Source organism: Ipomoea nil, unplaced genomic scaffold (genome assembly GCF_001879475.1).
Source record: "Ipomoea nil cultivar Tokyo-kokei standard unplaced genomic scaffold, Asagao_1.1 scaffold3142, whole genome shotgun sequence".
Taxonomy (NCBI): domain Eukaryota; kingdom Viridiplantae; phylum Streptophyta; class Magnoliopsida; order Solanales; family Convolvulaceae; genus Ipomoea; species Ipomoea nil.
In genome coordinates, this window is record NW_017619570.1 from 1,328,356 (window position 1) to 1,343,928 (window position 15,573).

General features: G+C 35.7%; 1 pseudogene; it reads right to left on the reverse strand.

The window, feature by feature from the left end:
• Positions 1 to 261: 261 nt before the first annotated feature.
• Positions 262 to 9,927, reverse strand: LOC109167012 (annotated as a pseudogene).
• Positions 9,928 to 15,573: the final 5,646 nt, after the last annotated feature.

Genomic DNA, 15,573 nt, shown 5'->3' on the forward strand with positions numbered 1-15,573 from the left:
GAAGTGTCAAATTAAAATCTTTTATAATTTAAAGACCTAATTGTTACTCCGTATTTCATGTATTTCATATACAATTTGACCATTTTCACTTCATTCTATCATGATATTACAACAATGAATTCTTTTTAATAATAATGTTCATCTAATTAACTCGGGATTAATTCAATTATCTATTTGTATAAATGACAAAACCTTGTGATATACCTTGTGTGCTAAACATTCCCATTCTCTTGGCCTTGACCCTATTTTAACTGTTGTGATATATTAAAAGCCTAGCATTGACAATCTGAAACTCAAAATTGTTGAATCAACAAAGCACAAAATTGCCCATTATGGCCAAAGCTACAATATTTCTATACTTTCTATTCCACACCTACCAATTACCATGTGAGACGACTAACAACAACAATACAAAATTTAGTTATGTTTCATCTTTACCAAGGCTTAATGGATATATTGTATCGAAAACAACCCTCGCAAATACATGCCGAACTTCCTGTAGGCTCCCAGATGCTAACAGCTCATAATTGATCTTCCTTCCTTGCTTCCCCACAAACCCTTTTTCCTTTCCAAACCGAACACATTCAAAGATCCTGCCCACTCTCAAGTATAGGGTCAATGGGACAAATACCTGCACGCATTTGAAGCAAAATACTCAACCGCTTGTGTTGTGTATAATCTGCAGAGATAGAAGTGCGATAAGATGTTTGGGGGGGAAGGGGTGGGAGTAATTTAATTAACTTACTACGTCTGAATATGGCACTTTGGAGTACTCGGCCATTGCCCTCGAGACAAAATAGTCATCTGTAATGGCAGTCAATGCTCTTTGGACCGATAGTGCCAAATCCACTACTTCATCTTTAAGTGCCGCTGAGTCCAGATGCTGGTGCTCCAGCAGTTCAGGAAAGCAGCTTTCGTGTTGTCTGGAGATCTTTCCAGCTATACTTGAAGCTTCGGTTAAATCTCCGCCATTGTGCACGCCAAGGCAAAATGCAGCAACAACTAAAGGATCCCTTGCTTGCTCTGACAGCGCTTTATGAAATGCTAAAATTGCAACCCTGGTAAAAAAGACATCAGACAAGCTTATTTTTTGGGGTGACAAGGGAAATTCCCAGCAACGACCCGAGGGTGTGCATGGGGGTAAACTCCACCTTGTGAGTTGTGACCCTAGCCGGCAAAGGACCACAAGGACCTAGGTTACCCATAGCTGACCGGCTCAAACCAAGAAGCTTGGGATTCGAACTTGTGACCTTGTGATTACAAGTCTATATCCTTAACCATCTTGACTGGGATTACCCCCATAGACAAGCTTATTTGACTGATATAAAAAACACAGTAAGCGGATTGTACTAAGATTGAATGAAACAAGGACAACAAAAACGAACAACAATTCCTGTAGTGAACATTAAAGAGAGAACCACCAAGCACAAGATCGAATACCCTCCTATAGAACCCAATTATTCTGTAACGCTCATAAATCCACAACATCAAATATTACCCATAGCTATAGAGCTTTGCTGGACTCGACAATATGTGTCTGCGCATGTGTTTCTATTTTAACTTTAATGAAAGCCACATTTTATTCTAGTGTAACTAACACAACAGCCACTCATTCGTTAATAGTTTAATAATAGGGGGGTTTTAAGCAAGACAAGCTATTCACAGGCTTCTCAGATGCAATTCTTTTCAAATTCGATTTGGTTATTATCAAGTCAAGCTCGAGCTCAAACCACACAACTACACAAGTAATGAGTAGCCAAATTCAAGTATCTTAATGCTTGACTCAAGTAGCTTGCAAATTTTACGAAGATTTTTCATATTTATATATAATATAAATATAAATTACTAATTTACTCAATTATATTCATATAATCAATTATGCCTAAAATATATCTGGAGAAAAAAAAAGAAAAAAATGACTTTGCCATCAAGTCTATTCAATCTAAACTAGAAGTTTGAATCACGTTGAGCTCAAGTTCAAAAAATTATGCTTGGCCAAGTTTTAGCCAAGATTCAAGTTCTGAATTTTGTATCAAGTCTAGCTTAATCTTTAACTATTCAGACTTGACTGAATTACATTCATAATTAATACCAATAGTGCCAAATATCATTTGCACGACACTTCACAAATTAATTTGTCAATTCTTTCAGTTCCAATAAGAATTTTAAAAGCCCCTTTCATGTGGATATTGGCAGTCACCAGTCACTAAATCATATTATCCCACTTGTCAATATCACTGTCTTTATAACTATCAAGTCTTAGTTTATAAATCTCACCATAAGGAATTGTGGCATGGCCTATCAGGTGCAAGTAGTTCGTCCAAATTGGAAAACAAACTCTGCAGAAAAAAAAAAAAAAACAAACAAACAAACAAACAAACAAATTAACTATGCTTAGAGTCCAGACAAATTCAAAATGTTCTTTATCTTTGAGTTGCATTCTACATTAAATTATGCTTCATACTTGTCACTAATATTTATTTTCATTTATCAAATTTACTGTTGTATGGAACATATAAAATAAGAATTTAATAAACCTCACGTACAAATCTAAATGAACAAAAAGTATTTTCACTCTAAATATTTTTTTATATGTATACAAGCACCTCTACATCTTCCTAGTCTGTCACCATCTCAATGAGGGATGGCAATGGGTAATTACACCCCCCCCCCCCCCACCCCCACCCAACCCTTCCTAATTCCCTATATAAGATTGGACTTAAAGATCCATATGCAACAATAATCTTGACCATTTTGAGCTCTTATGTTGTAACATGGGTTCAACTTGTATTGTATGCATTGGTCTCAACAAAATTTAATAAAATATTTTTCCAAAATAAATAATATAATAGTTTATTAAATTAAAAAAAAATTAATTACACAATGATTGAGATAGAGGATAGGTCAGTCTTTTTTAAATTCACCTCAGACCTACACCAAAAAAGAGTAAACCTTTTGACACCCACCCTTGACCCACCACCTACAATTGCCCAAAAATCCCAACCCAGGCAGATTACATGCATTGAAAACATGCAAGATTAAAGTTATTATTTGCTTCATAGAGGAAATAAAATGAATTAGCACCAAGTTAATTGCTTAAACAAAACTAAATGAAAACCATTTAACTGTCCATAATAATAGAAAAGTTAAGATAGCCATATACTTACATACTATGAATAACTTTTTGGGCAAAAACTTTTTTTTTTTAGAAACATAATTTTTAATAGAAAAGTTGATAATGAGAATAAAAAAAGATAGTAATGGATGGAAACTAGGACCATAATAAATAAGAAATGAAAATTGACTTCAAGGGCCAAAATGAAAATACAATTCAAAATTTTCAAACTATGGAATAAAATGAAATTCCTAGGGGTTTAAATGTAATTTACGAAACAATAGGGTGTGCAAGTGTTACAGCCAGAAACTTCAGGGGGTCCAGGTGAAATTATTCAACTTAAAAATGAATTAACAAAAATGTCATGTGTGTGTATGCATAAGTAAATATGTAAATCAATATTATGGGACAAAATTAATTTACTAAAAAAAAATTACCAACAGAAAATTGGACCTCTTATCACGTCTTCTAAATCCATGTCGAACAAAATATGCTGCCTGCAAAACAAAGCTACTTTAGATATGGATACGGTACTTAGATATGGATACACAAAACAGCATACTGACAAACAAATCCATCCAGACTCAAAATATACTTGAATTGGTAGAAGTATTTCTAGAAGGCCAAATCTCCACAATAATCTTAGTGATGCCTCAGCAGAACCATACGCTAGCATGTAATCATTTCCATGAGGAGCCTTCCCTGGAATATATTTAGCCAATACAAAGAATAAATCACTGCGAATTTGATTACACAAAATAAATATAATGGTATAAAAACATGGTGGATACCCTATCAAGTCTGAGGACTGAACTCGATAAGTTTTTAATAGTAAGAGCCATTTCTCTTTGAAAACAAAATCCTAAACGTGCAGCAATTCTAACTGCACGAAGAATACGAGCTGCAAAAGTAAATCCCGCATAAAAAAAAATAAAAAAGAGATGTTATTAATGTCCACAGACAGAATAAATTGAGTTAGAAATACCATTAAGTGAAAATTCTTCATTATATATGAAAGAAAGAACTTACCACTGTCCTCCATTAAAGAGAAACTAGCAGGAATTATGGTTTGGACCTGTCAAAGAAAATGGTTAAGCAACTGCACAGCAGAGATAACAAGCTAAATGAAGTTAGAAAAAGAAAAATAAATTTTGCACACTTTAGCTCTCCTGATATCTTCGACTCCACCTGTGTAATCATAGACTAGTTTTGCATACGGGTCAAACATCAACCTGAACAAAAAGAGAGGAAAATACAAATGTAAGTGTGCTGCAAGAAACGGATTTATAAGAAATCTTAAAAGTCCTTTGTCCTTCTGTAGCTCACCCCTCAAAAAAGAAAGGTTCAACAGATAGAGTGATGGTACTAGAATAAAATATGGAAGGAAAAAGTTTCCGTGGCACTCGGGTTTTAGAAGGTTGAAAGATGTTTTCTAATCTTTAGGAACAATGCCTCCATTTTCTATCCTCCACCAAACCAATGAAGGAACATGCAATAATCAGATTTTTAATCTTTCAAAGAGGGAAATGCCAATAATATATAACCTCTAGTCCTGTTTGCCAACCCTCACCAAAACCACAGTAAAAAGAATACAAATAAATAGAATGAATCTGAAAAATAGTAAACATAGTTAACAGACCCATTTATTGTAAAGTCCCGACGCAAGCAGTTCTGCCAGCGTAGGTGATCCTTCTCATCACAATCAGCAGGCTTCTCAAAAGACGAACATATATCCCTTTGGGACTTTCCTGCACAGGTATGAAAGCTCGAAACCTAAGCCATTAGCAACCCAGAAAATGTTAAACTCAGTTCTCAAGTTTGAAGTGCAACATGTTGGATAAAGCATTAAGCCAATGCATAATCACAAACCTCCACGATGGTATCATCAACACACACATGGCAAATAGGAAATCTTCTTCCAACTATCTCACATTGTGAAAATGTTCTCTTCACCTGCAAGTGAAATGATTATCACAGAAGATGAAACCATAGTAAGCTTATCTATGCTAAACTCCTTCATACTATAAAAAACTGAATTTATAAAATGTATTTCTCAGAAGAGGACAATCCTCCCCATGAAGAAAACAATTGCAATTCATTCTACACCAAGCTTTATATAGATCAGGCCTTCTTCATTGTAACCTTCAAATTGAGTTCCTAGGAAGCCTTCAAAGACACTCAATAGTGCAAGGTCTTTTATTCTTTCGATTGTTTATTTATTTGTTTGTTTGCATCAGCATTATGAAGGTTATGCTGATCCACTTTTGATAACAGCATCAACATTCACTTTTTACTCCAATACCTGGAGCCTCTGAGGAATGAGGATATCAATCTCACATGTTTTAATACAAGTCGACAACTGAAGATCAGAGTGCAATCCTACTGACAAGTGACAAGTTTACAGGACAATAGGACATTTATCCTATCCATTCAAGTCAACATCTTTTGTGTTAACCTCAGAAACTGTGTCAGTGTAGTTCAGAGCAACCAAGATGTTTCACCATGAATCACACAGATTATTTAGTCTTATCTATACAAATTATTATAAACTAGGTAACCTGGAAGGTCCAGTTCTGAGATTTTTGTATCAATATATGTTTACAAAACTGATGCAACCTCAATCTTGGTATGTTTAAAAAAGCCTTACAAAACTATATTCATATATTTATTCATAGAGGCATAGAGCAAAACAATGAATGAAAATACTATTATAGAGCAACCAACAGATTTCTTCTGTGCAAATTCTTGAGAAGATGGTAACGACGCCATTCAGAACAACAGAGAGCTATAGCTTCCTAAAGTACATTTCATATCAGATAAACAGAGAGGTGTTTATTCCATTAAATATGAATGCAACCTGAATGTTCATTCCATTACAGATAAATATTTTTCATTCTCCAATTTCAGTTCTCTAAAACTTTTAAAGCTTTTATTTTCCATTGAAAAATAAGAAAACTTGTTCAGATTCAATTATTTTATAATTTAAATCCTATTGCTTTCTTTGTATAAAAATACCTACATAGTGTGAAGTGGCAATGGTATTGGGCAACGATGGGAGTCGAGTTGGATCAGGCATTCAGGCCCCACATTTTGGATAATTAAAAAAAAAACAAAAAAAAAATGTTGACCTAAAAAGTAAAATAAAAAACCTGACATAAAGTTCAGATTTTGGAGTAAATGAAGTTCTAGTTAGGTTTAAAATTTCAAATATTGAAGAGCATTGTTGCTTTCAATTAGATTGTAACATGACCATTATTATTTTAGATATTTGAAAGTTTTGAATGAAGTTCGGGAAGATTCTTATAAATTCATTCCAAGTTTTGAAGATCATATATTGACATAAAATTTGTATTATTTGAATAATTTCAGGTCTGGTTTGCAGGTAAGACTGTTAATTTTTATTCCGACCATTATGTAACCTAAAATTAAATATCAAAAATTTTGGGGTAACCTAAAATTCATTATATAATGATTGTAAACAAGACAAAAATAAAATAGAATTTTACATTGTATAAATATTAGGTCAGATTTCAAATTTGATAAACTTGATTTTCATATTTCTCAAATTTTATACAAGGTTGTAAAAGATTGTAAGTAGTGGACCATGGTAATTTCCATTGGAGTTAATAAATTCAAGACAAATAGTGGTGGGTAGTTAAAATAGTGGACAAATGAAGATGTTGGATGGGAAGCTATATTGCTTGTGGTAGTGAATGGACTGGATGATTGTGGTAGGGCAGCATGAATGACAATAATAGGTTATAGGTGGAAAGTTGGTGTTATAATCTAAGATTGGGCCAATGTCACTCAACTGGGCTATAATGCACATGGGTCAAACCACACTAAAAACTTGAATCCAATCAATTAGCTAGTTTAACACATTGCTTTATAAACTCCTATGTTTTCTCTTATATTTTCAATATGGGACTCTTTATAGGTTGCAATGGTAGGTGTGTGGAAAGTAGGTCAGTAATGGTGGGGGATAAGGGGTGGTGATGAAGGTTGGTACAGGGTGGTGATTGTAAGTGAAAGTTCATGTATACTTTTACATTAGGAAAATAAATGGAAAAATGATTTCCTTTTTAATGAAGAAAGTGGAAAGCATCTTTTTAGTGTTTTCACATTTCTCTATTAAGTTGGAGAGTAAAGATTTTTGGTTTTCTATTTTATGATTTAGAAATCAAAAAAACAATTTATATTTTTAAAAACTCTACTTTTCAGCCTATGTTATCATGTTATCCAGAAAATTGAAGAATCTTATAGTTAGTTGGCAGGGCATTAGTGATTCATTCTCAAGGTGACTTTAAAAGGTTACATTTACAGAATATTGCCAGATCATGCAGAAACTTGAAGGTAATTCAAGAAGTTTAACTTTTAAGTAACAGTCACATGCAATAATTATGCAGAGTATTGGATTGTCCAGTAGGGAAATAGAAGACTAACCTCTCTAAGATCAGCAGATGTTATTACATCAAAATCCTTTGGTGTTCTTTTCAAGACTAGATCCCTAACACAACCTCCCACAAGGTAAACATCAAATCCTATGAATAGAGAGGAAGAAGAAATTAGGTAACCAAAGGCCTTTCATCTGAGGTGAACTAGAGATATCCTTATCCTTATATGGATTAAGCTACAAGAAAAAACATTATTTTCTGTAGCTAAATAATAAAATATACTTTCCTTAAATACGGACTATTATTTGTACAACCAAATAAAATAAAATAAAAACAAAACAATATAAAACAGAACCATTGTTACTTGATAACCATAAAAGATGAAGAAAAAACACCTTCTAAGAGTTCAAATGTTCACTAGGGGAAGAAAACTGAATTTCTCCAAACAAAAAATAGATTTAGAGACATGGATAACAAACCATAAGGGCAGAAGAAGGAAAAGTTCAAAGCAGTGTAAATTCTAGCCTTAGAAAAGCATACTGGTATACTAGGAAGCACCAGTACTTCCAGAGTAGTGATGAGTTGAATAGGATCATGTCCAAAATGAAAAATACAAATCCAAAAGCTTCAAAAATACCACAATCACAGAATACTTTCATGGGAGTTACGTCCAATCAAGATTTTGTCAATATTATCATAAATGGAAATTTACAAAGCTGGTGACATGTGACTTAGTTTTCTTATATAAGCCAAGATTCAGCCAACTTAGCCATCCAAGTAATACTGAGTAAACAAATATGCACAATATGTCACCAAATATGAGAAAGAATTTATGATGTCAGCAAGAAGGAAAAAGAGTAACAACAATGAGTCAATGACTGTGTGAAGGTAAAGATTAATTCTTCATCCCAAAAAAGGCTCAAAGTGATCCTGGTTGCTAGCTCCTTCCTTCAAAAGTGGCTTTCACATAACACCCACAAAGCAAAAAAGATGCATCATCTACTTTGTAAAGACATTGCCACATTACACAAATTATCACATCAGTTGCATCTGACCATAACTAAGGTATGCTATCATGGTTTGTTCAGAACATAAGTATTCTATAATTTGGGGAACATGCTGAAATTTGTGCATAAAAATGTGAAACTAGCACATTTTATAGCCAATGGTTTTTAATCCATAGTCCATTCACAACACTATAATTGTCCATATTTGATTTTAAGGTCTCCTTGACCATGTTTATCGTTGCTATTACATAAAACAAATTTAAGCTTAAAATTTGAAAAATGAGAACCAATTTGAAAAGGAATCCTGCAAAATGAATAAAAGAAAACATTTTTATCTATCAAGTAGATATTGTCACAAGAAACCAACAATGACTGAAAACTCAAGAGCAGGTAGTCATGATGAAATGAGGAAGCATTCTTAAACAAATTCAAATGATTTGTGCATACATAAATACCTTTCTTTTTGAGGGAATTAAGTACAACTCTTGTAGGTTTTGTAATTGCTGAAGTTCTAATGCCAAGGTCCTTGGAATTAAACCTCTTCCATTCCAGCGCTTTAGTACCACCACCAAAACCTTCAATCACTTTAAGTCCATCCACCCACCCCCCATCCAAAAAATAAATAAATGAAATAAAAAGAAAACCAAAAAAAAAAAAAAAAAAAAAATGGAACAGCTTTAATCTAAAAGGAATAACAAAAATCTGTAATTAATTAGGACATTTTCAAAATTTTCCTGCTAGAATCCGATCATATTAATTACACGGTATATACTCAGGATCCCCTTTCCTATGCCATACTAGTTGGGATGAAAGATTGAAATATTTTCAACTTAAATTGCACTAAAAGAACTCATAAAAATGTTTCAATTGCACAAATTTTGCTTGTCTGATTTTTCAATTGCATACTTTTAAATGACTCAATTGTACAAAAGCAATAAGTTCAGACTCTTGTTCCAAAACAAAACAGAACAAAACAGAAATGAAGTTTACATGCTATCCTAACTAATTATTATTCACTATGAAGCACAACAAAAATGATCAAAAAATCTGCTAACCTTTATCCGTCTCATCGAACGCCATGACTGCTGCTTTACGGATTATCTGCACCGGTGAAGGAATCAATTCATTGCTTACACAGAAATATATACATATTACATTGAATGGATACATTTCAATGATCTGTGTGTACAAAATGCACACACGAGCGCGCATGCACAAATCAAAGAGAAAGACCTTGTGTAAGCAATGGCGGAGAGTGAGATTGGTACGACAAGAAAGCGCAAAACCTGTAGAAGTGGCCATGCCTGTTCACTGTTCAGCAATATCATCGAGGAAGGAGGTTTTGGAAGGGTTTTGGAGCTGAGCGGTGAAGACTGAAGAATGGTGACAGAGTGGTGAACATTTTGGGCTTTTGAGATAGAGTTTTTTGCACTTTTAGTCCCACGACTATAGTGGCACTGACAGAATTGATTCACGACTTTTGAACCTTGCAATTTTAGTCCACGACTATTGATTTTTTTGCAAAAATGGTCCTTCCGGCCACTTTTCCGTCAAAATTTCACCGGAAAAAAAAAATTTCCATTTTTAGTCGAGTTAAAATTGACATTTTACTTATCTCAAAAAATTAAAAGAAAAAAAATTAATATTTGACTACATACAATATTACTGGGCTACTTACTACTGCCCCAGGCGGCGGAGTTCCTGGAGCAGGCAGGGCTGTCAGTAAGTGGCGGAGCGGCCGTGGCGTTCCCCGGGCTAGTTGGGTTATCCGGCAACAGCATTGGAGTGGTACATGTACTCCGCCGCCTGGGGCAGTAGTATGTATCCCAGTAATATTGTATGTAGTCAAATATCAATTTTTTTCTTTTAATTTTTTGAGATAAGTAAAATGTCAATTTTAACCCGGCTAAAAATAGAGAATTTTTTTTTCCTGGTAAAATTTTGACGGAAAAGTGGCCAGAAGGACCATTTTTGCAAAAAAATCAATAATCGTGAACTAAAATTGCAAGGTTCAAAAGTCGTGGATCAATTCTGCCAGTGCCACTATAGTCGTGGGACTAAAAGTGTAAAAAACTCTTTTGAGATATGATGATATTTATATGGTGTGCGCGCATTGCATCGTGCATCCTGATGCAAAAGGACGTTGTTTAAGTTGTTTTTTTTTTTTTTTTTTTTTACACATAGTTTTTTTTAAAAGATAATACAGATAATATAACATAATACATAATACACATAACATTTTAACATAATACACATAAACTCTTAATATAATACACATAAATTTCTTGTTTCAGATGTACATAATTATATAAAAAAAATGTACATAATTGTATAAAAAAATGTACATAATTGACTTAATTGTATAAATAAATACACATAATTGTATAAACAAATACACATAATCATGTAACTCCCTACATAACTTACAAAAACGACGTTGTTTTGAGAGGTGCGGGATGTACAGTGCTATATGCGCCGTGGTGCATGGTATAACGATTGGATGATGATGATTCTAGGAGAGGTAGCCCAATAAGATACTCCGTATTATTTAAAAATCTTTTGTTTGATCATTTTCTAATTCAATCATCATGGTACACACAACCATACTATCAGATACTTCATCCTTCTCATTTTACTGTCTTACGTTTTTTTTTTTTAGTTTGTCTCAAAATAATGTCATATTTCAAAATTGAACATAATTATCATACTACATTTCTCAATTTGTCCATTTAAAATTTTCAAATTTCTAGACAACTAATGAGGTAAGTACAATTGTACTTTGTACAAATGAAACCTACTTTTGAGGGACAAAATTTGAAAGTTAATAACATTTGTTATGTCGCATTAAAAACAGTGCAAAAAGTAAATGTGACAAACAATTAGAGACAGAGGGAGTAATATACATTCAGTACACAAATAATATATTTTTAGTATATTAAAAATGTATATTGTAATCATGAAAAGTACATTATTTGAGTACTAAAAGTACATTATTTTGAATAATGTACACACAATATACAAATAATGTACTTTTAGTATATTAAAAATGTACTTTTTTGTTAGGATTCACATAGCACTGTATGGATCATGACCCACACAATAATTTTCCTTTATGTTTGGTAAATTTTACTGTAGACCATGGTCCAAAACAATGCTATTTCTTTTAATGAAAAGTAATGGCACATGCATGTTCCATCCAACTAATTCCATTTTTATGATAGTTTTTTCCACTTTTGGTTCCTCGACTTTACTTGTGGTGACAAATGAGATTCATGACTTTTATTCCGAACATAATAAGTGCTCAACTTTTTATTTTTTTCCAGATTTGGTCCCATCCGACCAAGAACCCAACCAACCCACTGGAATTAGCCACAACCGTTGTTATGTTAAGGGTATTCTAGTCATTTTTAATGTGACACCCCGTAAATCCGGATTCTATTTAGGGATTAATTAAGTAATTAATCCTAATCCAATTGGTAATTTAATTCATTAAATTCCTGAAAATTTAATAGTCAGGGACTAGTAATTGACTAGTCAACCCAAGTCAAGATTTTGTACCTAAAGCTTTGTGAATAGTTCCCTTGTTCCCTTACACTTTTTCATCTTAGTAAGGGTAAAGAAGACATTTCCCTTATGATTGTATTCCAAGCTAACCTAGAAGACATCTTTCATTTCTATCCTAACACATTGAAATTAAAAGCTCTTCCTTCTCTCTAAAAACCTAGCTAGCTTTCTCTCCAAGCTAAGTTTAGGCTTTCCAAGATCTTCAAAGTTTGTCTCCAAGATTCCACCTTTCCTACTCTTGAGCATCTAGGAGGGTAAGATCTATGTTCCTTTTGTGTTTTTAGTGTTTTCTAAGATATCTTTTCCTAAAGATGAAATCTTTATGATCTTTTGGTGTGTTCTTGAAGTGGGTGTGGAAGGTGAACCTTGTTAGGGGCTTTGAGAAGTGTTAAGTGAAGGTTTTGTCTTCAAGAGGTAACCCATTCTCTACAAAATCTATTTTGTTTACCTATATGATGATTTATTGGATTTAACATGTGATTTTGCTATGAAATGTGAGTGTTGATGCATTGTCTTGTGAAAATGCATATCTAGAGCTTGTTATTAGGGTTCATGTGTGCCATTGCTTGGCTATTCCTTTGATTCAAGTCATTTTGTTGTATTTGGTGAGATTTGGCATGTTTTGGACTTGAATTTGAGCTTGGTGTTGAAAATCCCCGAAGGGACTTTTTGGTACAGAGGCTGTACTCGCGGGCGGAACGGCAGGTAGGGGTCCACCCGCGGGGTACGTTGGTGTGTGGGAGTGTGTTCCCGCGGGCGGAACCATTGTTGGGGGTCCACCCGTGGCCCCACCCGCGGGTACAATGTTGGCTTGTGCGAGGATTTGTTCCCCGTGATTCTTTTGACTCGGTATTTGATTTTTGACTTCCCGATGTTCTTTTGTGGAACTATTTGAGTGTCTTCTTGATGTTTCGTATGTCTAGAACTATATGGTAGGATTCCATGTAGGTTTTGGTGTCTTGAATCGTGCTAAGTGTTCAACCTTGTGATTCGTTGAACCATGATGAGTCTTGTGTGTTCTTTGGAACTATGTTTAGTTTACCTGTTTGGTAAGCATGCTAGTTTGGTGTCTAAATGCTAGCGTGTGTGATTTGTTTTTTCCTATTGTGGATGATGACTTGTGTTAATCATCGTTGTGGTCGGATTGTGATCCTTCTCTTGTTGAGTATAGTTTCATATCTTCGTTGTGATTTGTTGATTGATTCTTATGATGGTGCTGTGTGTGTGGCTGTACCTGGATTGCACGATTAATGGTATGCGACATTAGTCACCAAGGTACGGCAGTGGTCATCGTGGTGGCCATGACGCGATTATGGAATTTGTGACCTGAGTGATGGGTTCACGTTTTCTTGGGAGGCATGTGTTGCCAAAGTGTGTGATCGATACCCTCGTGTACTATGAATTGGTGGAATTTTTGGTGGTCGTTGGTGGGGGACGGCGGTCCTAGGAGAGAAAAGGTTGGACTCAGAAGTACAGGGGTCTTGGAGGTAAAGGTTGGAACTAGCTATAAGGTTGGGGGTAGCCATAAGGTTGGAACCGGGCATAAGGAAGGCATATCAATTCGTGATGGGTGATGTGACGAAGGCAAGTGTTGCCGTTGTGTAATTCACTATTCGTGACGAGTGATGTCGCGAAAGCATGTGTTGCCAATATGTGTCTTATTCTCTTGTGTTGAGTATGTCGGGTGATATTCTGCTAAGTGATGGTAGAATACACCTTGAGTCTTTCTTATGTTGACGTTGTTTACTTCTTGTTGTATTGAGATGTGTTCCCTTATTCTTATTGAGAGTGGTGTATAGTTTTGTGGTTGACTTCTATCCTTGGCTTTGAAACTTATATATACAGTATTCCGTTTCGAAATGATTTTACAAATGAACTATCTATCTATATATGTTATTGACATGTATTGGTGGGTTACCAGCATTATTCGCTAACCGGGCGTCGTCCCATTTATCTATGTGCTTTTCAGGTTCCAAGTAGTGACGAGCGCGATCTTGTAATGGATAGTATAGATCCCTTAGGCTTTGTAGTTTGTTTTAGGCCTGTGTGCCTTCTATGTTGGATTTTAGACTTGTGTATGGTTTGACCTTGTTCCTTTAGACTGATGATGTGGATGTTGTTTTCGCTTGTGCGTTCACCTTAGCGTGGACGTGGCATAACACTCTTAGTTTTCCAGCTTTTATATAGTTAAGACTTCCGCTGTGTATGCTTATATTATGGTTAGATTATCTGCATGTTTAAGTTTAAAATGGCCTGGAAATCGGGGTTGTTACAGTTGGTATCAGAGCCTAGGTTTGAGCCTAGGATGATAAAGTCTAGACTTCTAAGTGGTTAAGTGTGGTTTGAGACCCTAAGCGACCGTAAGAATCAAAGTGTTTAAGGTTAGGACTCTTAGGACGCGCGGTGAGCTGTGTGTTGTTTTCAGTTGTTTGCTTGCTTGTTGCTTTGTTTGTAACAGTGTTGTTGTTGTAGAAGTTTTACGATGCCTCCCCGTCAGCGTACCACGACGTTCGAAGATGTGGGTGATATGGTTAAGAGACCCAGAACGACGGGAGTTAGTAACACTCCTAGCGTGGTCGAACAGTGGAATCGAAGTGGCACGTGCACTCGGATAAGACCCAGCGCAGCTACCTTGCCGACGTCTTGTGATCTAAGAAGGAGTAATGGGTTGGGAACCCAGAGTTCGTCGGAAGAGTCATCACAAGAGAGGATCCTCATCCTAAGCGAGGCTCGAGCGGGGGACAGTGATGTAGTAATCGGGACTTTCCTGGTGCAAGCTGTCCCAGCGGTAATCTTGTTCGATTTCGGAGCGTCCAACTTGTTCATATCTCCGGGACTCGTGAAGAAGCTAGGCCTAACCGAAGGCGTTGGAGTGAATCTAAGTGTTAAGGTGGCATCCGGAGAAGTTAAAACCTGCGACCGTCTCTTCAAAGACGTTAAGATAGTCATCGGTGGAGAAGAGTTTTCCAGTAATCTAATCCAGTTCGGCCTGGACGGGGTAGATGTGGTCCTGGGCATGGATTGGCTAGGGCAGTTCCGAGCTCAAATCTTGTGTGGTGAGTAGAAAGTGGTTTTGAGAGGGCCAAGTGGGAAGATAGTGTCTTACCGAGGATCAACGGAGGGACCGGGAATCAAGTTAGTGTCGATGTTGAAGATGAAAAAGTACGTGGAGAAAGGCCATGAGATCTTTTTGTGCTCAGTCGAAAACCTGAAGGCGAAAGGGGATGTGGCTCAGACCATACCCGTTGTGTGCGAGTTCCTGGATGTCTTTCCCGAAGAGATTCCGGGAATGCCTCCTCCGAGAGAAGTCGAATTCTCAGTGGATCTTGTACCCGGTACGGCGCCTATATCAAAAGCTCCTTATCGGTTAGCGCCCAAGGAGATGCAGGAGTTGAAGACCCAGTTGTAGGAGTTGTTAGACAAAGGCTACATCCGGCCGAGTACGTCGCCGTGGGGAGCGCCGGTGCTTTTTGTAAAGAAGAAAGATGGGAGC